Here is a 24,230-nt window from a genome sequence, read left to right on the forward strand (position 1 = left end):
GCAAGTGCTCAAAAACAAAGAAAAAAACTCACAATGATGGGAGTATGTAAAAAAGAGGTAAGAGCCAATTGGAAACATTCCTTTTGGCTAAAGCCAGAACAATTGGAGCAATAAAATAAAGTATTGAGTAATAAATAATCCAAGGTGCAAAACAAATATCGTTGTGTCGATACTGATATAAATAAATGATTGAATAAATAAATGGGGAGAATAGACAAATCTCCCACGCAGAAGAATTCCAAATAATTTACGTGGAGCATAAAGTGATAGAATGTAACTCCCTCCTCAAGTGTGGGCCATACACAGTGATGTCCTTCCAAAGAGCACAGTATGGAAAGGGGTAAGAAAGAGCAACTTTACAGTGGTAAAATCTGACAAACATGGCCTCAGTCAAGTGATCAAGGTTAACGTCAACAGTAGTAAATCATGTTGACAGTATGAACCTTGATATGGTGTGAGGAGAAATGGCATGCTACCTATGGCGTCTTCTTCCCAAAAATGTATAACCTCAGCATAATCATGAGGACATCATCAGACAAATCCCAATTGAGGGAAATTCTACAAAATACTGAAAAGGATCTCTTTAAACTGTTAAGGTCATCAAAAACAAGGAAACTCTGAGAAATTGTCACAACCAAGAGGAGTCTAAGAAGACATGATTAAATGTAATGTGGTATCCTGGCTAGAGTTCTGGAACAAAAAAAAAACTAGGTAAAATGGATGTAAATCTAATAAAGTATGAACTTTAGTTAATAACAATGTATCGGTATTGCCATTAACTATGGTATATGTGCTGCTGTAAGAAGTTAATAAGAAGCCACACTGGATAGGGATTTATGAGAACTCTGTGTACTCTCTTCACAACCTGTCCATAAATCCAAACTATTCCAAAATTAAATTTCTTCTTTTAAAACTAAGTTTCATATGACTTGATTTTTGTTGAGGGAGGATTACAATTTTATGTATAGCTGTGTCATTATAGATATAGCTATAGACATAGATAAAGATATATAGATATATAGAAATATAGAAAAGCTTTTAGCTGTGCTGTCTAATACACAGCCATTACCTAGATACAGCTATTGAACACTTGGATTGTGGCTAATCCAAATTGAGATGTGCTGTAAGTGTGAAATGTACAACAGATTTCAAAGACATAATATGAAGAAAAGAATATAAACAATATCATTAATGTTGTGTTTTGAGACAGGGTCTCATTCTGTTGTCCAGGCTGAAGTGAAGTAGTGCAATCACAGCTCACTACAGCCTCGACCTCCCAGGCTCAAGCAATCCTCCCACCTCAGCCTCCCAAGTAGATGGAACTAAAAGTGTACACTGCCACACCTAATTTTTCCATTTTTATTTATTTTTTATTTCTAGGTTTACTCAAAAACAAGTTATTTACTCAATTCATAAAATATTAATTCAGTTAGCTGGTGCCTAAAGACTGAAAAAATTATAATTTTCAAGGCATTTACAGTTTGGGGAACAAAAAACATGAGACCTACTTGAAAAAATAGAGGCTAATAAATAATTAAGGATAAGGCTCTAAAAAAAAGTATTGCAAACTATTTTTAAAGAGAAAAATTTGATAGCAAAATGTTTCTCTGACTTTGTAAATGCACAAGAAAGATCAACAGTTTTATCACTTGCAGAAAAGGCAATTCATGTAATAGAAAATGTGATGATAAACTTCTAAGAAACTAAGTGTTTATGTCTATTTAACAATAGAAGTTTTACCTATTACCATTTACTATTCATATGTCGACAGCAATCCCCTTCTCTCCCAACTAGGGCTTTCACAATTATGGAATATAGACATAAAATATTATTCCTAGATACATTTTACAAAATAAAAATGAGTAAATGGAAAAAAGGCAAGTTAAAATAGTTATATATATATATATAGAAAAGTGGGTGAATGAATTGAATTACTTTCACTAAAGTGACTATACAATAGTTAATGAATTTCTTATTTATACAAAGGGAAAAATGGATATAATATATCTTTAACATTATACAGTCATAGAAAAATGTTAACTTTAACCTGATATCCTTTCCCCACGTTTTACACTTTGGATTTTCTTTCAAGGTTTATTTTGGATCCAAAGGGTACATGTTCATGTTTGTTACATGGGTGTATTGCATGGTGCTGAGGTTTCGGTATGGATAATCCCATCACCCAGGTAGTGAGCATAGTACCCGATGAGTAAATTGCTACCCCATGCCCCACCCCACCATCTAGGAGTCACCAATATCTATTATTCCCATCTTTATGTCCATATGTACTCAATGTGTAGCTCTCACTTGTAGGTGAGAACATGTGGTATTTGGTTTTCCATTCCTGCTTTAATTCACTTAGGATAATAACCTCCAGCTGCATCCATGTCACTGATTTTGCTCTTTTTAATGGATGTGTAGTATTCCATGGTGTATATGTACCACTTTTTTCTATCCAGTGTACCACTGATGGGCCCCTAGGTTGATTCCATGTCTTAGCTATTGTGAATAGTGCTGCAATAAGCATATGAGTGCATGTCTCTTTTTGGTATAATGGTTTCTTTTCCTTGGGGCATGTACCTAGGAATGGGACTGCTGGGTCAAATGGTAGTTCTGTTATAAATTATCCAAGCAGAGATCAACAAACTGCTTTCCACAGTGGCAGAACTAACTTGCATTCCCACCAACAGTGTATAAACATTCCATTTTCTATGCAGCCTTACCAGCAGTTGCTATTTCTTGACTTTCTAATAATAGCCATTCTGACTGGTGTGAGATGGTATCTCATTGTGGTTTTGATTTGTGTTTCTCTTATGATTAGTGACGATGAGCATTTTTGCACATGTTTGTTGACTGCCTGTATGTCTTCTTCTAAGAGGTGTCTGTTCATGTCTTTTGCCCATTTCTTAATTGGATTGTTTGGGTTTTGCTTGCTGATTTGTTTAAGTTATTTTTCCTATTTGGATGCCTTTTATTTCTTTCTCTAGCCTGATTGCTCTGGCTAAGACATTCAGTACTGAATGTTGAATAGGAGTGGCAAGAGTAGGCACCCTTATCTTGTTCCAGTTCTCAAGGGGAATGGTTCCAGCTTTTAAACATTGAGTATATTGCTGGCTGTAGGTTTGTCATAGATGGCTCTTGTTATTTTGAGGTACGTACCTTCAATACTTAGTTTTTTGAGGATTTTTATCATGAAGCAATGTTGGATTTTATCAAAGCCTTTTTCTGCATCGACTGAGATGACATATGGTTCTTGTTTTTAATTCTGTTTATGTGGTGAATCACATTTATTATTTATGTATGTTGAATGTTGAACCAACCTGGCAGCCCATCAATAAAGCCTACTTGATCATAGTGAATTAACTTTTTTATGTCACGCTGGATTCGGTTTGCTATTAACAGTATTTTTTTTTTTTTAGATGGAGTCTCACTCTGTTGGCCAGGCTGAAGTGCAGTGTTGCAATCTCAGCTCTCTACAACCTCAGCCTCCTGGGTTCAAGAGATTCTCCTGCCTCATGGAGTACAGTGATGCGATCTCGGCTCACTACAACCTCTGCCTCCTGGGTTCAAGCAATTCTCCCACCTCAGCCTCCTGAGTAACTGGGATTACAGGTGCGCACCACCCTGCCCGGCTAACTTTTGTCTTTTTAATAGAGACAGAGTTTCACCATGTCAGCCAGGCTAGTCTCGAACACCTGACCTCAGGTGATCCACCCATCTCAGCCTCCCAAAGTGCTGGGATTACAGGTGTGAGCCACCTCACCCAGCCAGTGGTTTGCTAGTATTTTGTTCAGGACTTTTGTGTCTGTTTTCATCAGGGATATTGGCCCAAAGTTTTCTTTTTTTGTTATGTCTCTGCCAGATTTTGTTATCAAATTAATGCTGCCTTCATAGAATGAGTTAAGGAGGAGCCTGTCCTCCTTGGTTTTTTGGAATAACTTCAGTAGGATTGGTACCAGTTCTTTATATGTCTGGTAGAATTCAGCTGTGAATCCATCTAATCAAGGGCTTTTTTTGTTGGTGGTGGTGTTTTTTTTTTAATTACTAATTCAATTTTGGTACTTGTTATTGGTCTATTAAGGCTTTCACTTTCTTCCTGGTTCAATCTTGGGAGTTTGTGTGTTTCCAGGAATTTATTAATCTCCTCTAAATTTTCTAATTTGTGGGCATAGAGGTGTTTGTAATAGTCTCTAAAGATCTTTTCTATTTCTGTGGGATCAGTTGTAATGTCATCTTTGTCATTTCTGATTGCACTTATTTGGATCTTCACCCTTTTAAAAATTTCTTAATCTACCTAGAAGTCTATCAATCTTGCTTATTCTTTCAAAAAATCAGCTCTCAGCTTCATTGTTCTTTTGTATAGATTGCATGTCTCAATTTCTTTACGTTCTTCTCGGATTTTAGTTATTTCTATTCTTCTGCTAGCTTTACTGTTGGTTTGTTCTTATTTTTCCAGTTCCTCTAGGTGCAATGTTAGATTGTAAATTTGGGATCTTTCTAACTTCTTGATGAAGACGTTTAGCACTAGAAACTTTCCTCTTAACACTGCTTTAGCCGCATCCCAAAGATTTTAGTAAGTTGTATCTCTTATTTTCACTAATTTCAAAGATTTTTTAAATTTCTATCTTAATTTCATTTTTCACCCAAGAGTTATTCAGGAAAAAGTTGTTTGATTTTCATGTTTATGTGTTGTTTTAAGAGATCTTCTTGGTACTGATTTCTGTTTTTATTGCATTGTAATCTAAGAGTGTGCTTGGTATGATTTTGATTTTTTTAAATTTATTGAGACTCGCTTTGCAACCAAGCATGTGGTTGATCTTAGAATATGTACCTGTGTCGATGAGAAGAATGTCTATTCTGTGGTTGTTAGGTGAACCATTCTATAGATGTCTATTAGGTCCAATTGGTTGAGTGTCACGTTTAAATTCAGAATTTCTCCATTAGTTTTCTGTCTTGATGATCTGTCTAGTGGTGTCAGTAAGGTGTTAAAATACCCCACTATTAGTGTGTAGCTGTCTAAATATTTTCATAAATCAAGAAGAACTTATTTTATGAATTTGGGTGCTCCAATGTTAAGTGCTTATATATATTTAGGATAGTTAAGTATTCTTGTTTAATTGAACCTTTTATCATTATGTAATGCCCTTCTTTGTCTCTCCTGATTGTTTTTGGTTTAAACTCTGTTTCATCTGATATAAGAATAGAGACTCCTGCTCTTTTCTGTTCTCCATTTGTGTGGTAGATTTTTTTCCATCCCTTTACTTTGAGCATGTGAGTGTAGTTACACATTAGCTTGGTCTCTTGAAGACATCAGAAAACTGGCTCTTGTCTTTTTATCTAGCTTGTCACTCTGTGTCTATTAAGTGGGGCATTTAGACCGTTTTACATACTGAATTAGTATTGATATGTGGGATTTTAATCCTGCCATTGGGTTGATAATTGGTTGTTTTATAAACTTGATTGTGTAATTCCATTATATTGTCTGTGAGCTATGTGCTTAGTATGTTTTTGTCATAGCAGGTATTAATCTCTCATTTCCATGTTTAGCATTCTCTTAAGGACTTCTCATAAGGTTGGTCTGGTGGTAACAAATTCCCTTATAGTTTGCTTCTGTGATAAGGATTTTACTTCTCCTTCACTTATGAAGCTTAGTTTGGTGAGATATTAAATTCTTGGTTGGAATTTATTTGCTTTGAGGATGCTGAAAATAGGCCCCCAATTTCTTTTGGCTTGTAAACTTTCTGCTGAAAGGTCTGCTGATAGCGTAGTGGGGCTCCTGTTACAAGTGATCTGACCTTTCTCTCTAGTTGTCTATAGTATTTTTTCTTTTGCATTGACCTTGGTGAATCTGATGACTATGTGCCTTGAGGACATAGTCCTCAAGATGATCACATCTTGTATAGTATTTTGCTGAGTTCTCTGTATTTCTTGAATTTGTACGTCAATCTCTCTAACAAGATTGGGGAAATTTTCATAGATTATGTCCTCAAATATGTTTTCCAAGTTGCTTACTCTCTCTCTTTGTCTCTCAGGAATGCCAATAAATTGTAGACTTGATCTCTTTACACAATCCCATATCTCTCAGAGGTTTTGTTCTTTTTTGAACGTTCTTTTTTCTTTATTTTTTTCTGACTGAGTTGATTTAAAGAACCGGTCTTCAAACTCTGAGATTCTCTACTCAGTTTGGTCTATTCTGCTTTTAATGCTTCTGATTGTATGTGGAAATTCTTTTTTTTATTATTATTATTATACTTTAGGTTTTAGGGTACATGTGCGCAATGTGCAGGTTAGTTACATATGTATACATGTGCCATGCTGGTGCGCTGCACCCACTAACTCGTCATCTAGCATTAGGTATATCTCCCAATGCTATCCCTCCCCCCTCCCCCCACCCCACAACAGTCCCCAGAGTGTGATGCTCCCCTTCCTGTGTCCAAGTGTTCTCATTGTTCAATTCCCACCTATGAGTGAGAATATGCAGCGTTTGGTTTTTTGTTCTTGCAATAGTTTACTGAGAATGATGATTTCCAATTTCATCCATGTCCCTACAAAGGACATGAACTCATCATTTTTACGGCTGCATAGTATTCCATGGTGTATATGTGCCACATTTTCTTAATCCACTCTATCATTGTTGAACATTTGGATTGATTCCAAGTCTTTGCTATTGTGAATAATGCCACAATCAACATACGTGTGCATGTGTCTTTATAGCAGCATGATTTATAGTCCTTTGGGTATATACCCAGTAATGGGATGGCTGGGTCAAATGGTATTTCTAGTTCTAGATCCCTGAGGAAACGCCACACTGACTTCCACAATGGTTGAACTAGTTTACAGTCCCACCAACAGTGTAAAAGTGTTCCTATTTCTCCACATCCTCTCCAGCACCTGTTGTTTCCTAACTTTTTATTGATTGCCATTCTAACTGGTGTGAGATGGTATCTCATTGTGGTTTTGATTTGCATTTCTCTGATGGCCAGTGATGGTGAGCATTTTTTCATGTGTTTTTTGGCTGCATAAATGTCTTCTTTTGAGAAGTGTCTGTTCATGTCCTTCGCCTACTTTTTGATGGGGTTGTTTGTTTTTTTCATGTAGATTTGTTTGAGTTTATTGTAGATTCTGGATATTAGCCCTTTGTCAGATGAGTAGGTTGCAAAAATTTTCTCCTATTTTGTAGGTTGCCTGTTCACTCTGATGGTAGTTTCTTTTGCTGTGCAGAAGCTCTTGAGTTTAATTAGATCCCATTTGTCAATTTTGGCTTTTGTTGCCATTGCTTTTGGTGTTTTCGACATGAAGTCCTTGCCCATGCCTGTGTCCTGAATGGTAATGCCTAGGTTGACTTCTAGGGTTTTATGGTTTTAGGTCTAACGTTTAAGTCTTTAAGCCATCTTGAATTAATTTTTGTATAAGGTGTAAGGAAGGGATCCAATTTCAGCTTTCTCCATATGGCTAGCCAGTTTTCCCAGCACCATTTATTAAATAGAGAATCCTTTCCCCATTGCTTGTTTTTCTCAGGTTTGTCAAAGATCAGATAGTTGTAGATATGCGGCATTATTTCTGAGGGCTCTGTTCTGTTCCATTGATCTATATCTCTGTTTTGGTACCAGTACCATGCTGTTTTGGTTGCTGTAGCCTTGTAGTATAGTTTGAAGTCAGGTAGTGTGATGCCTCCTGCTTTGTTCTTTTGGCTTAGGATTGACTTGGCGATGCAGGTTCTTTTTTGGTTCCATATGAACTTTAAAGTAGTATTTTCCAATTCTGTGAAGAAAGTCATTGGTAGCTTGTATGTGGAAATTCTTGTAATAAATTTTTCAATTCCAGAAGTTCAGTTTAGTTCTTTCTTAAAATGGCTATTTTGTCTTTCAGCTCTTAGATCATTTTACTGGATTCTTTGGATTTCTTGGATTGCATTTCAACTTCTTCCTGGATCTCAATGAGCTTCTCACCATCCAGGTTCTAAATTCTATACCTACCACTTCAGTCATTTCAGTCTGGTTAAGAACCATTGCTGTGGGGGCTAGTGTGCTCATTTGGAGGTAAGGAGACATCCTGGCTTTTTGAATTGACAGAGTTCTTATGCTGATTCTTTCTCATCCAAGAGGGCTAGTGTTTCTTTAAGTTGAGTATAGTCAGTTGGCTTCATTTCTGGGTGCTTTCAGGGGGCCAAGGCTCTGTACAGGATCTTTATTTGTAGCTGAATTCTTGTCTTAGGTTTCACAGGCACTGTACATTGGCAAAATATTTTGGCAGTTGTAATTTGAACTGTGACCCAGTAGATGGTGTTTAAGAGTGATGACCAACAGATAGGCTCTTATTCAGTCATGCAGCTCTTTTATATTTCACCATGTTCTCAATAGTGCTCTGTGGTGGGGTAAGGCAGAGAAATAACTCCCTCACCAGGTTCACTCCCGGGCCTTGGAGGAGCCCCCTCCAATCACTGGGGTCATGCCCAAGTTTCCTTTGTTAGGTGTTCTGGGATGTGGGGCTCCCTCAGATAGAGGTCATGGCTGGCAGACAGGCCACTTCCTTCCCAGACCAGCCCTGTGGAGAGAGGCACACCCCACTTTCATGCTGGTCCATGAACCATGGCATCTCAACCCTCTCAGTGTTTTGAGAGTGAGAACATTTCCCCCACTCAGGCACCACCAAGCCAGTGAGTCTTGCCTATCTAAGTACAGAGGGACCATGGAGGTCGCATGGTCAGCCATCAGGGTCTCCATTTTTTGTGGGGACAGAATCTTACTATGATGCTCAGGCTGACTGTATGTTGAAATGATAATATTTTAGGTATATTGGGTTAAGTAAAAATAATTTTATATATTTCTTTATGATTTATTTTAATGTAGTCACTAAACATTGTTAAATTATATATGTGGTTCATATTGTATTTCTAATGATAGCAGTTGTTTAAAAGGATAGACATGAGAATGTTAACAATAGCTATTCCTAGTAGTAAAGTGTAATTTTTAGCTTTTCTTTTTTTCTAATTTTTCTTGAATAAATATGTGTTCCTTGTGTAATTTTAAAAGTAATAAAAGTAAAAATACACAACGAACTACTGCTGTGAAATGTCACACTAACAGAAGTACTAAGCAGAAATGTCAAGTCTTAGAGTCCTAATTATTTATTCATTTAAATACATATATATTAAGTGTCTCATGTGCAAGGCATTTGGACAGTTGCTAGGAAAATAAACACAAAAAAAGATGAGCTATAATTATTTCCTTCAAGGGGTTCATAGTCCATTTTGGAAGTTAGGCTCATGAATAGAATATTAGAGCACAATGTGGTCAGTGATACTATGGTGATTTCTATTAACTCTCCTCCCATTCTGCTTTAAATGTTGCTGTTTTTCTGGCTCTAACCTTAGTCTACTTCTCTGCCCACACCATAATTGCAACTAACACCTATATACTAATGGCTATGGCTTTAACTTTGACTTTGCTTCAGATCTCAACATCCAACTGTCTTTTGGTCAGATGGCCATTGGGCAACCTAAACTGTATGCCTAAAACCCATCATCTCTTCACCTCCCCTGCTCCAGACTCTTCTACCTCCATAATTCTTGTCTTTGTTAATGATGCCACCATTTAACCAGTTGCCTCATTACTCTGTAAAAAGGAAATTTAGTTACTTTACTTCACTTCTCAAAATTCTTCAGGCTTGGCAGTGCACAAGCCACATATGCCCTTAGCTACCAATCCAACTTCATCTCCTGGAACACTTCTCATCATCATTGACACTCTAGAAATACCAAACTACCAAACTCAGGAAATGTCACAAGTTATCACCTCTCTTCCTTTCATTGTTGCATGTGTCCTTCCCTCTGCTTGAAGTGTCCAAACTCATCAACACCTCCTCTTCATGGTTCCTAGACATTCCTCTCTGATACCTCCCTTGATCTTCCAGGCAAATTAGGCTCTCTCCTCTCTGGCTCCCCTTGAACTTTGTACATACCTCCAACATAGTGATTTTCCCATTATATTATAATACCAGCTTTCTGTATGATACTCTATTCCCTAAGGACAGAGATTGTATCTCATTCACCTTGGTATCCTCAGCATCACACGGAACATGACAGACAGAAAACTTTCAAGTTTACTGAATATTTCCTATCTTTCTTTACCTTTTCCACTCTCTTGTGGTCACTCTTACCCTAGAATAGTCTAGATGTTCCTTGAATACCAACCAGGCTTCACCTCTGGGTCTTTGTTCTTGAATGGCCTTACTCCAGAAGGTTCCCTCTGATCAACCAATTAGTCAATGCTCAGATGTCACCTCATCAGAGAGGTCTTTCCTTCAATCCTATATAATATAGTGCCCGGCAAGAAAAGGATGCCCTCTCTCACCACTCCTATTCAACATAGTATTGGAAGTTCCCAATCAGGCAAGAGAAAGAATAAAGTGTATTCAAACAGGAAAAGAATAAGTCAAATTGTCTCTGTTTGCAGATGACATGATTGTATATTTAGAAAACCCCATCGTCTCAGCCCAAAATCTCCTTAAGCTAATAAGCAACTTCAGCAAAGTCTCAGGATACAAAATCAATGTGCAAAAATCACAAGAATTCCTATACACCAGTAATAGACAGAGAGCCAAATCATGAGTGAACTCCCATTCACAATTCCTACAAAGAGAATAAAATACCTAGGAATCCAACTTACAAGGGATGTGAAGGACCTCTTCAAGGAGAACTACAAACCACTGCTCAAGGAAATAAGAGAGGACACAAACAAATGGAAAAACATTCCATGCTCATGGATAGGAAGAATCAATATCGTAAAAATGACTATACTGCCCAAAGTAATTTATAGATTCAATGCTATTCCCATCAAGCTACCATTGACTTTCTTCACAGAATTAGAAAAAACTACTTTAAATTTCATATAGAACCAAAACAGAGCCCATATAGCCAAGACAATCTTAAGCAAAAAAAAAAAAAAAAAAAACAAAGCTGGAGGCATCACACTACCTGACTTCAAACTACCCTACAAGGCCACAATTACCAAAACAGCATGGTACTGGTACAAAAACAGAGATATAGACCAATGGAACAGAAAAGAGGCCTCAGAAATAATACCACATATCTACAACCATCTGATCTTTGACAAACCTGACAAAAACAAGAAATGGGGAAAGGATTCCCTATTTAATAGATGGTGCTGGGAAAACTGGCTAGCCATATGTAGAAAGCTGAAACTGGACCACTTCCTTACAACTTATACAAAAATTAACTCAAGATGAATTAAAGACTTAACTGTAAGACCTAAAACCATAAAACCCTAGAATAAAACCTAGGCAATACCATTCAAGACACAGGCATGGGCAAAGACTTCATGACTAAAACACCAAAAGCAAGGGCAACAAGGCCAAAATTGACAAAAGGCATTTAACTAAGCTAAAGAGCTTCTGCACAGCAAAAGAAACTATCATCAGAGTGAAATCAGAGTGAACAGGCAACCGACAGAAGGGGAGAAAATTTTTGCAATCTATCCATCTGACAAACGGCTAATATCCAGAATCTACAAAGAACTTAAACAAATTTACAAGAAAAAAACAACCCCATCAAAAAGTGTATGAAGGATATAAACAGACACTTTTCAAAATAAGACATTTATGCAGCCAACAAACATGAAAAAAGCTCCTCATCACTGGTCATTAGAGAAATGCAAATCAGCCAGAGTGAGATACCATCTCCCACAAGTTAGAATGGCGATCATTAAAAAGTCAGGAAACAACAGATGCTGGAGAGAATGTGGAGAAATAGGAATGCTTTTACACTGTTGGTAGGAGTGTAAATTAGTTCAACCATTGTGGAAGACAGTGTGGCGATTCCTCAAGGATCTAGAACTAGAAATACCATTTGACCCAGTAATCCCATTACTGGGTATATACCCAAAGGATTATAAATCATTCTACTATAAAGACACATGAACACATAAGTTTATTGTGGCACTGTTCACAATAGCAAAGACTTGGAACCAACCCAAATGTCCATCAATGATGGACTGGATAAAGAAAATTTAGCACATATACACCATGGAATACTGTGCAGCTATAAAAAAGGATGAGCTCATGTCCTTTGCAGGGACATGGATGAAGCTGGAAACCATCATTCTCAGCAAACTACTGCAAGAACAGAAAACCAAATACTGCATGTTCTCACTCATAAGTGGGAGTTGAACAAGGACAATACATGGACACAGGGAGTGGAACATCACACACCGGGGTCTGTCTGGGGGTCAGTGGGCTAGGGGAGGGATGGCATTAGGAGAAATACCTAATGTAGGTGATGGGTTGATGGGTACAGCAAACCACCATGGCACGTGTATACCTATGTAACAAAACTGCACATTCTGCACATGTACCCCAGAACTTAAAGTATATACATATGTGTGTGTGTGTGTGTGTGTGTATTTAAAAAAAAGATACTTTCCTAATTAAAGATAGTTTCCTGCCTTGAAAAATCTCTAATGCCAGCTACTAAAGTAACAATTTCTCACTTATCCAAAGGGGTTATTTCTGGCTAGTGAGATGATGAATGACTGTTTTATGTTAACTTTTAATTTTATAGTATTCTCATGGGATTAAAATAATTCTGCCAACCGCAAAAAAAATTCAGGAAACAACAGATGCTGGAGAGAATGTGGAGAAACAGGAACAGTTTTACACTATTGGTGGGAGTGTAAATTAGTTCAACCATTGTGGAAGACAGTGTGGCAATTCTTCAAGGATCTAGAACCAGAAATACCATTTGACCCAGCAATCCCATTATTGGGTAGATATCCAAAGGATTGTAAATCATTGTACTATAGAGACACATGCACACGTATGTTTATTGCAGCACTATTCACAATAGCAAAGACTTGGAACCAACTCAAATGCCCATCAATGATAGACTGGATAAAGAAAATGTGGCATATATACATCATGGAATACTATGCAGCCACAAAAAGGAATGAGTTAATGTCCTTTGCAGGGACGTGGATGAAGCTGGAAACCATCATTCTCAGCAAACTAACACAAGAACAGAAAACCAAACACCACATGTTCTCACTCATAAGTGAGAGCTGAACAATGAGAATATATGGGCACATGGACGGAACATCACACACCAGGGCCTGTCGGGAGGTTGGGGGCTGGGAAGGGATAGCATTAGGAGAAATACCTAATGTAGACGAGGGGTTGATGGGTGCAGCAAACCACTGTGGCACACCTATACCTATGTAACAAACCTGCACATTTTGCACATGTATCCAATAACTTAAAGTATAATTTAAAAATAAATTAATTAAAATATATATTATATATATTGAAATTATTTATATAGAGAAATATATTATATTTATTTATATATAAAATATATTTTTTATATATTCCAGCAGAATATAAGCGTCAACTGGGATGTAATTAAACTAAAAACTTCTGCACAGCCAAAGAAATAATCAGCAGAGTAAACAGACAACCCATAGAGTAGGAGAAAATATTTACAAACTATGCATCTGACAAAGGACTAATGTCCAAAATCTACAGGGAGCTCAAACAAATCAGTAAGAAAAAACAAATAATTCCAACCAAAAGTGGGCTAAGGATATGAATAGACAATTCTCAAAAGAAGATATACAAATGGCCAACAAACATATTTAAAAAATGCTCAATATAACTAATTATCAGGGAAATGCAAATCAAAACCAAAATATGATACCACCTTACTCCTCCTACAAGATGGCCATAATTTTTTTAAAAATCCAAAAATCAAAGATGTTGGCATGGATGTGGTGAAAGGGAACAATTTTACACTGTTGGTGGGAATGGAAACTACTATGGAAAACAATGTGGAGATTCCTCAAAGAACTAAAAGTAGATCTACCATTTGATCCAGCAAGCCCACTCCTCAGTATCTACCCAAAGGAAAAGAAGTCATTATACAAAAAATACACTTGCACACACATGTTTATAGAGCACAATTCGCAACCGCAAAAATATGGGACCAGCCTAAATGCCCATCAACAAACCAGTGGATAAAGAAAATGTATACACACATATACCATGGACTACTACTCAGCCATAAAAAAGAATGAAATAGTGGCATTCACAGCAACCTGGATGAAGTTGGAGACCATTATTCTACTGAATTAACTCAGGAATGGAAAACCAAATATTGTATGTTCTCACCTATAAAAGTGGGATTTAAGCTATGAGGATACAAAGGCATAAAAATGATATAATGGACTCTGGAGACTCGGGGGAGAACGGGTGCACCAAAATCTCGGAAATCACCCTAAAGAATGGATCCATGTAACCAAAAACCTCCTGTTCCCCAAAAAACTATTGAACTAAAATAAAATAAAAGTCATTTTTTATAAAAGAATCTAAGTATCAAAAAGCCCAGGACTTTGTCTGAATTATTCAACAAATGAATAAAGATCTGATACATGTATAAAAAAGTAAATGATGTTATTTATCACCTAAATATGACACTGTCTCTCTGACTTTAATTTTCCTTTCATCTGCTTATTTTTCTCCCCAAGCCATGAATATGGGACAAGAAAAAGGGATTAAGACACAAACACCAAGAATTGGCAAGTATAATGAGGCTGAACTTGAAAAATAACAATAGTTCAGGTAACCATTTATTAAATTTGTCTCAAGAATGTATTTTATTTTCTCATTCATTTATTCAACAAATATTTACATCACGCCTATTATGAGTTCTTTTTGAAAATGCAATAACTGTCTCTTACATTTGTATCATTGTTTATAGTTTACAAGGTCCTTTCTGATACTTATTTTAACATATCCTCATAAACAATTCTTTGAGGTAAGCAGGTCTTATGAGGAATGAGTCTTATAAGGAATGAGTTACCGGATTAAGGATTATTGGGTTGTAAAAATCTTGAGCTAGAAAGCATTCCATCGTTTTATTGTTGATACAACTATATACAGAAGCCCATTATCAATCTATTTATTTCACCACAGAGAGCTATAATACATACATTGACCATCGGTACCAGTACATTAATTCTCACTTCTGGGATTTCCAGCCTACTCTTAGCTTCAATGTTAATGTGAATATTTCATGGTAGAAAGCACAAACTTTGAGGAAGGTGCAATGCTTTCCCTGTTTCTTCCACTTATGTTCAGGTTCTGCACATACTGTATGTTCTCCATAAATATTTATTGGCAAAGAGAACAGTTATTAATGTAAGAATCTCTCTATTCAGAAAATATCCAAGGCAACTGTGATAGCTGCTGGTTTCCAAAGATGGTCTTCCAATGAACTATGTCTCTCGGTATTCAGAATTTTGCATAATTCCTTCCCCTTGATCTGGACTGGCTCTGTGACTTGATTATAACCAATAGAACATGGTGTTGGGGTAAGCACTACTCACTTCACCGGGGGCATTTCTGGTCACATGATACTTAATGGTCCATGGTCAAATACTAGCATCTAGCAAAGAGCCAAGAGCTGTTTCTCAAAAAAAAAAAAAAAAAGAAAAGAAAAAGAAAAAGAAAAAAAATAGTTATCTGCAGAGTATGGCATGGCTTTGCTCCCAGAGTCTAAAAGTCTGCTCTGGAATTTACCTAAGAGGCCTGCCAAAAGCTCAACAGGCACTTTAAGCACCACTGAATCAGATGTGTCATATGACCAAAGTGGCAGGGAAGCTTGCCACCCTCTCACAAAGGCTTGTCTTTCTCCAGGCCTTATTCAAAACTGGAAGCCTTTCAGATTACTCACTCAGCAAATAGGTTTAGACTATAAGAACACACCCAAATAAGATACATTGCCTCCAAAATCCAATGAGGCACACCAGGAATTCGGACTCTTTTTTACGGTAGGAGGGACCAGATATAGCAATTGAACTTCACCTTGAAAGAGATATCTCAACTTTCCCCAGGCCATGAAACCCCAAGAAAGTTCCTGAAGGAGCAAACTTCTAAATTTTTCTGGGATTTATTTCACAACCTCTTGCCTCTATGTGTCTTACCAAGGTGTCTAAAGTAGTTGCGATTTCCTGGTCCACCAGTGTAGAGGATCCATGTGATGTGTTGTGAAATGAAGAGGCAGTCAATTTCCTGTGGAATACAATAGGCCAGGGTTGGAGAGTTGATATAACTCTGAGGTGAAACAAGGAGGGTACATTGCTAGCCCTTCCAGATGAAAGAAAAATGCTTCTGATAGCCTCTACTAACATGTATATAGAGGAAAAAATGACTTCCCCTATCAGTATTCACATATTAGAAGTCACATATATTGATTTACTATAGCAATGAAACCACATCTGGAACAGCAGCTGTGATTGTACTCACCACCTGATTAAGTTTACAATAATCCTTTGTCATTCTTCAAGATCCATCTGTCTTCTGCACAGGCCAGATAGTTGAGTTGAATGGAGGTGTGGTGAAAATCACCAGCCCTGCATCTTTTCAATCTTTTATAGAGGCACTAATCTCTACAAGTCTCTACAGAATGCAGTGCTGCTGTGGATTTACTAGTTTGGAATACAAAGGCAGTTCTAATGCCTTCTACTTGTCGTCACTCCTCAGATCAGATAATCAATACAGTTATTCTGCCTTTCCTGAGTGTGCCTCCTTCAGTTAAGCATTCTAGAACTTAGGAAATAACCATGGGGTAAGTTCAGAGCTAACTGGATGCAATATGAGATGGACCTGAGCCAAAATACCATTAATCATTCAGCTTCAATAAACCCCTACTCTGGTAAATAGGCAATAGTGGCATATTATGTCTCCAAGGACTGGTATCATTTCAAAGCCAATGTCCAGAAATCCCCCAAAAGTCTGGTTATTTACCCTTCCCAAATGCACTATGACCTTGGCAAATGGCTTTAGGTCTTTTCAGGGAAGGAAAGAAGGAGAAATTACAGTCTAAGCTGTTGGAATGTAAATATAAATTAGAAAAATCCTGCAGTCCTTTTGGCAGGCATATACCTCATCATTTTGTTCCTGCCCTGATACAGCCTGCCAGAAGTCGAGTCTAGCTATAGGCATACAAACAGTAAAAGATGTTGGGGGTGAGTCTTGAGGGGTCTCTGCATTTTTCCACAGAGTAAGTCCTTACAGGCTTTTCAGTCAAGGGAGTACTAAACTCCTCAGAGGGAAAGGCTGCTTCTGCTGGGAAAGGAGACAGGGCTTTCAAGGTTCTCAGCTTCCAAAGAATCTGCCTACATGTTGCCATCTCAATTTTCAGGGAAGGAAAGAAGGAGAAATTACAGTCTAAACTTTTGGAAAGTAAATATAAATTAGAAAAATCCTGCAGTCCTTTTGGAAGGCATGGTACCTCATCATTTTGTTCCTGCCCTGATATGGCCTGCCAGCTCTATCCCAATCAAAGCCCTAATTTTAACTGTAAGATCTTGAATTGAATTGATGTTCTAATCTAGCTAGCTGCAGGATTAGTCTTTGGGCTTGGTTTTTTGAAATATCAGATCTTGCAGCTATAAGAGATAAGAGTTTCTTTCAGAGTAGTCACAAAGACTTTTCAGTCCCTTGCCTGCATCTTGAACTGAACATTCAATACTCTGAGTTTATTTCTTTTTCTCCATATTCTCTGTGACACTTTGAAGGAACCCACAAACTCCAGTCCTTATACTCCTTATTTCCACTACATTGCTCTATGGCAGCAGCTACCTGGTAATCTAACACCTTGCCTTCTATAAGCACTTGATACCAAGGACTACTGTGTCCCATTTACCATTGACAGTATAGTCACTAATGCTTCATCAAATCAGAGAATCAATACCAAATTCCCATCCTTAAAATTCTACCTCTGGATTCACTTCCGAGACCAATAGTTGTATCAGTTAAGAGTCAGCCAGGGAAGCAGAACCACTGTGAATGATATGGAATATAGGAATAGTGGATTCGTTGTGGAATCAGACCTTACAAATGTGGGAGAAGCTAGAGAAGGAAAGGTCTGGAAGAAGGAGTCAGAGGATCAGAAAAAGGGTCATTAACCTGTCTATCTTATGCAGTAGCACAGATGGACCAGACAGGCTGGGGCTTCAGGGAAAATCTAGGAAGCTAAACACTTTCAACCACCAAAGTGGGACTGTGAAGGGGAGCTCATGGAGAAGTGTATGGAAAGTGGTTACCTCTCTGTAACAACCACTTCTGTGGGTCCACAGCCAAGTAGTTGGTGATGGGTCTGGAGTCACTGTTGTTCAGCAGAGCCAAGAGTCAGAAAGATTCGCTGGATGCAGAGTGAAGGAAAGCAAGGACTATATGGGACCTACCAAGCATCTCTGCCTCTGTCCATCACTGTATGTGATCACAGTGACTTTCTAAGAGTAATAGTTACCACTTCTGTGTTCTAAATCTTTTCCCATATCATCTCTTAGCCAATGCTAACACAGAGCGATACATGAAAGGGGATTCTGAGAAATGCAGTTGTCTGCTTAAGCAAGTTGACCAGCATAATCCAGCACAACTTCTAAATCTCAGAAGATAGCAAATGTGGGCAGAAAGAAAAGTACAGATGCTCCACGGGTTCACTGGTGATCTTTATGGCTGCAGCTGACCTAGGATTTGGGAAATGCTTGGAGAGGGACAGAGGGGCACAAAGGAACTTTCCTCTCAAATATGAGGATATCAGTCTAGATCTACGAGGAGTCCTTTTGGAGATAAAAGGAACTTTATAGGAGATGATGAACAAAAGGCCCAATTTCTATATTAGACTGTCTCTCTGAATGAGGGTGAATACCAAGAGGAGACTGAGCCAAGGCCTCAGCCCTCTGAATTCTAAAATGTAGAGAACTTCATTCTGATTTATTTTACACAAATGGTGCTGGTCTGTCAGACAGGACCTTGTCCAATGAAAGAAAGAGAGAAATGAAGTAGAAGATTCATAACCCAGCTCAGTAAAGAGGCTTACCTTTGCTCTTTGCTCACCATCATTCCCCCGCTCAAAGGCTCAGCTACCTGCCTCTGTGCAATAGCTACACAGTGCTCTTCAAGTATCTGCCTCCTGAACACAGAATTATAGTTAACAAGTATTTAAAATTTATGTATTTGGTGCACATCTTTCAGTATGAGCTTTTTGGCACCAACTCTTAATGAATGCCAATATAAAAATAAACAATTTGAAATTATTTTAAGTGATTATCAAAAATAACAGCATAAATTCTATGATGTGGATTTCAGCCACAGTCCCTTCCAGGGACTCTTCCAGGCAGACCAAAAGAGAAAAGCTACCTGCAAAAGAAACTCAAAGTTCCCAGGACTAATAGCATACTCGAGTCAGATACAGCTCCTTAAAAGACAAGTAATTTTCAGAGGCCCTAGGGTAAACTAAATTAGTTTTAACATAATACTATTTAAACATGTAGAAACATAATATGATTTATAAACTCTATGTGCTTATTGCTCTTATGCCAACAATTTAAAAATATAAACTAAACATTCACAAAGCTTCAAAACCACTACAACTTCAATAAATAATTTTAATTTAATGTAATAATAATATTTGGCTAAAACTAAATCACCAGGTTTTTTTCTTTCCACCTTTTATATTAGGTTTAGGTGGTACAGGTGCAGGTTTGTTGAATGGGTAAAGTATATGTCATGGGGGTTTGAAAAGATACAGATTATTTCATCACCCAGGTAATAAGCATAGTACCCAATAGGTAATTTTTCAATCTTCACTCTCCTCCTACCTTCCACCCTCAACTGGGCCCTGGCATCTATTGTTCCCTTCTTTGTGTCCATGTGTACTCAATGTTTAACTCCCACTTATAAGTGAGAACATGCAGCATTTGGTTTTCTGTTCCTGCATTAATTCACTTAGGATAAGAACTTCCAGCTCCATCCATGTTGCTGCAAAGGATGTGACTTTTTTCTTTTTTATGGCTGAGTAGTATTTCATGGCATATATGTACCACCTTTTCTTTATCCAGTTCATCATTTAAGTCACCAGTTTTGAGTTTAATAGATGAAAGATATATACGTGGTGTTGGGTTTTGCTTATTGACTTGATTCTTCTCATTTTGTACATAATTTTCATCCTTGTTTTCCTTTGTTTGAAACAAATTCATATTGAATTGTCAATTAATTCACTTGATGGGTCAATCAATTTACTGTGCACCTATAGTACAATACTGAAAGAAATGTTTTTAACTTTTAATGAAGCATTCTTTACTATTGCTAATCAACTGTAACACAGTGATTTATACAAAAGATGAGCTCTACACAGTACAGCCATGTGAATGGGGAATTTAGCACCAATCATTCACTGAGTTCCCCAAGCTTACAGCATCTACCTTGTTATGATTCCATTTTCCAATGACTGTTTTATATTCAAATTACTTGACATTATTAGGCCTTCACTTAGTATTAAAGTAACTATTAGTATTAGCAAAGCAGGGCATCAAAATCTTGTGACAGTATTTGCTTATAGTTGTTCAGCCCCAACGTGAGTCAGTTGTGTTTTATGAGAGGTATGCACTCCTTATAATTTTGCATAATTTAAGGCTTATCTTTCCATGGGGAACTGGTTCACAGAGCCCAAATACCTACAACTTTGTAGCACATTTCTGTTTTGATGCCGCTCTTTATTTTCTTAGCATTATCTACAATATTTAGCAACTGCTCTTTTCTAAATTAGTGGTAAAACACATCAAGGGAGTTGTTTGGCTTTTTCCGTGGGAGTGAATTATAGCTAACATCTGCTTAGAAGTTATGCATCTGAATGCACATTTTCCAGCATGAGCTTTGGTACCAACTCCTAATGAATGCTAATATAAAAATAAATAAAACAATTTGAAATTATTTAAGTGATTATTAAACATAATAGCATAAAATAACCAAGTTCTCTTATAGAAATTCTCATAAAGCAACAGGTGGAACATACCATACTAACAATGGCTGGTTCTTTCCATTAAAGCTGAAGTAGCTCCACCATGTGGCAGGAGTAAAAACAATCTACGGTTCCTTTAGCTCGTTCACCAACTGAAATTACACAAATCTCATTTAAGTTTGGTGAGAACGACAAAATTACCCATTTTTCACAGAATATATGGGCTATTAATTTTCATATCACATTACTTAAATTTCACATAACTTATGCTGCCCAACTCCATGTTTTAGACTACCATTCCATTGAAAACACATTTTTAACTCCATAAAATTATGAAGACCCATGAAAATTCTAGAGATGCACATATTCCAAGTATAATAAATATCACAAATAACTTTTAAATTCAATTTTTAAATAATTCTTGTTACTATTATAATTTCCATACAGGTCTCAGAAGCATCTTAAAAGTAATGATAACTTTTTGTCTCTGTAAAAAGAATACTATTCAAAAAAGGACAAAAAGTTAATAAATGTGGAATACTAACTTTGTAACTAATATCTAAAATACATGAGTTTTTTTGATTCCTAAATTCTTCCAACAGAAATTCAAATAATGTAAAACATTGGTATCTTTAAGCCATAATTTATTACCTTGTTAATTTCAAAACAGCATACTAGTAACCTGATCTTTAACATTAGTTGTTACCAAATTATAGTTTTTTAAAAAATTTCCTAGGAAAGTATATCATTTTTTGAGTATCAAATATCTCACCTCATAGGAATACGGTCATTGTTTTCCTTCCACTCTTTTGTATTTTCCAAATTTTCAATGTAATAAGCACATACTAATTTTATGATGAAATGAAATTTGTAAAAGAATAAACATTAATGTTAGGAGATAATTAACAAAATTATCTGTCTTGAGTACTATATACAATACAAGGAAATTAATATAACATTTTACCCTGGTGGCAAGGAAAATAGGTGAGATATCTTTCCTATCACAACATAAAAGTATATGTTAGTAAATATTCATATTGGAAAGGAATGTGTTCTATGACCTAGCAATTACTGCACCCCAGTCTTGGCATTACTCTTATTGTAAAAGAAAGCATGGACCAGCAGCAATTTTGGGGCCATAAAAAGTTGGAAATAACATAATCATATAGCAAAAAGTGATACCACATATTATAAGTCTATATTCCATATGTTAAAAATAATGACATGAATCTATATATAATGACAGAAGAAGATCGCCAAAATGCATTATTGATTGAAAACGCAAGTTGCAGAACAATATATAGAGTATTACATATTTATGTTGATAAAAATACTTGTACAGTATAAACCCTGAACATTGCACAGCAAAAGGACTGTAAATACATTGATGAATTCCCTGTGATTAGTATCTCTGGAAGAGGGAATTATATTGTGGGATGGGAGGACAGTCAGTGGAGATTTTGGTTGTAATTGCAATGCTTTTATTTTTATAATAAGGATGTATTAGTATATTACTTGAATAATTAAACTTTAATTGTTTTTTAGATTTTCTTCTCTACCATCATATATTCGCATGCATATACCTATGCAGATAACAAAGTCCACCTTTATTCGGGATTTGTGACTGGCATTAAGCACTTTGTCATGTGTCATACATTGTATCATGTAAACTTATCATTAACCTTATGATGCTAATAATATTTTTGCCATTTCACAGATGACGAAACCAAGCCTCAGAGGAACTGGGTACATTGCCCAAATTCACCAGGCTCGTAAGGGTTACAATCAAAATTTGAATTCAAATATCTGGCTTGGAGTCCACAATCTTAACCAAATTTTTTTTTTTTTACAAATTCCCTTGTAGAAGTGTGTACATCCACATGCAAGCGTGCGCACACACACAACCCTGCAGTCCAGCCTCTTCTCCCCCTGACACTTGAGTGCACACGTCATTGGTATCTTCTCTCCATAACTTTCCACTATTGACAGAAATGTGTTTGCTCAAAGGATGAGTTGAGGTGAAAACCTTACAACATCAGTTGTTTCGTAAAAAATCTGAGCAGATTTTTTGTTTTGTATTTTGTTTTCCTGGTTATGCCTCTCCTTTTAAAGGTTTGAAAGGTGGCATTAATATCTATTTCTTTCCTGACTGCTCCATTTATTAGTTTCATTAGGATTAGTGAATTCTACTTGGTCTTTTCCAATCCATTAGAATTTTTTCCCTTCACTTAAAAAAAAAAAACACTTGTTTTCCAAATGGCTTTGGGGTGGCAGTAAGCTTTGCTGATGGCTAGAGGAACCTCCTCATGGCAGTATCTTGGTTGAGTAATTAGTCCTTGTCTATATGTTCAAGAAAATGTTCTTAGTAAACCCAGAGGGGATCAGCCCATCAGAGGTAAGCTTCTGCTATGTAAATTGAGACGAGATCCAGGCTTAACCTCAAATACCAATGCATTTGCTCTTCTGGTCTCTCCCTTCTCCTCCTTATTATCATGACACTTTAAAAGCCAAATTACTGATAAGAAATTTGCTTGCTGAGAACATAGAAAGTTAAATGGCTTGACAGAGGGGGTTGCACATTTTTCTTTAAATCTAAAAAACCACTATGAAGAATCCCAACCTCCCAACAAAAATTGCCCCTCTGTTAATTGGATTTTACCTGCATTCAGTTTTAACACCTCTCTCCTCTGGACAGTGCTGACACTGTACTCCTGGGAATTATGACTTCCTTAGACACATAATGCTGGAGTCAGGTTGGAACTTAGATTCTTTTTCTTGTGGAAGTGGGAGGCATTGTATCTCCTCCCTTCATGCAGTAATTTAATTAGAAAAACATTCAGTGTCTCTCACTATCAGCCTACAGATTCTCTACCTTCTCAGCCCTGTGAGAGCCTTATCACACTGAAATAAATGGTTCTCTTTGTTGTACCAAGGAGGTTCCTGAAGCATGGTAATGGGGAGGAGACACCTAGAGATCAAAGCAACTAATACAATCAACTCCAATCCAAGCCCTAAACCAAATCTTTCCACCAGCTATTCCTTTCATATCTAAATGTTGTCCTCTTCCTCTGCAGCAGGATAAAAAATCAATTTCTAAGTGTAAAGGCAGTAAACAAAATTTCAGGGATATATAGTATATGTAAGTTTGTGTGCATAAAGTTAAAAGATTCCCAAATATCTAAAAATGTTTGAATTAAAAAATCAGTATCAAATTAGTAAAAAAAAAAAATTAAAAAGTTATGTGAGCTGTATAACAGTCAAATGTTAATATGCTTAATATATTAAAAGTGTATATAAAAGGATAAGGACTACACTAGCCTGATGGATATATAGGCAAAATTCAGTTACAAAAATTATGTATAAATTACTAATGAATATTGGAAAAAAAACACTGAAAATTTTAAAATGCAATGAA

At 36.7% G+C, this 24,230-nt stretch overlaps 1 protein-coding gene, 1 long non-coding RNA gene and 1 gene segment (V, D, J or C); 2 read left to right on the top strand and 1 right to left on the bottom strand.

The window, feature by feature from the left end:
- Positions 1 to 24,230, top strand: part of LOC129012897 (T cell receptor alpha chain MC.7.G5-like) — a 595,859-nt gene that overhangs the window by 395,440 nt on the left and 176,189 nt on the right. The gene's annotated exons all lie outside the window — the stretch shown is intronic.
- Positions 1 to 24,230, top strand: part of LOC129012899 (T cell receptor alpha variable 41-like) — a 188,552-nt gene that overhangs the window by 42,462 nt on the left and 121,860 nt on the right.
- Positions 15,612 to 24,230, bottom strand: part of LOC129012912 (uncharacterized) — a 46,025-nt gene continuing 37,406 nt past the window's right edge. For both annotated transcript variants that reach the window (XR_010123676.1, XR_008493736.2), the window contains 3 exons: positions 20,870 to 20,967; positions 18,896 to 18,988; positions 15,612 to 16,080 (listed from right to left, as the gene is read on the bottom strand). This is a non-coding gene — a long non-coding RNA (uncharacterized LOC129012912). The remainder of the gene's footprint in view (positions 16,081 to 18,895; positions 18,989 to 20,869; positions 20,968 to 24,230) is intronic.

Source organism: Pongo pygmaeus, chromosome 15, assembly GCF_028885625.2.
Source record: "Pongo pygmaeus isolate AG05252 chromosome 15, NHGRI_mPonPyg2-v2.0_pri, whole genome shotgun sequence".
In the NCBI taxonomy this organism is placed as follows: Eukaryota; Metazoa; Chordata; class Mammalia; order Primates; family Hominidae; genus Pongo; species Pongo pygmaeus.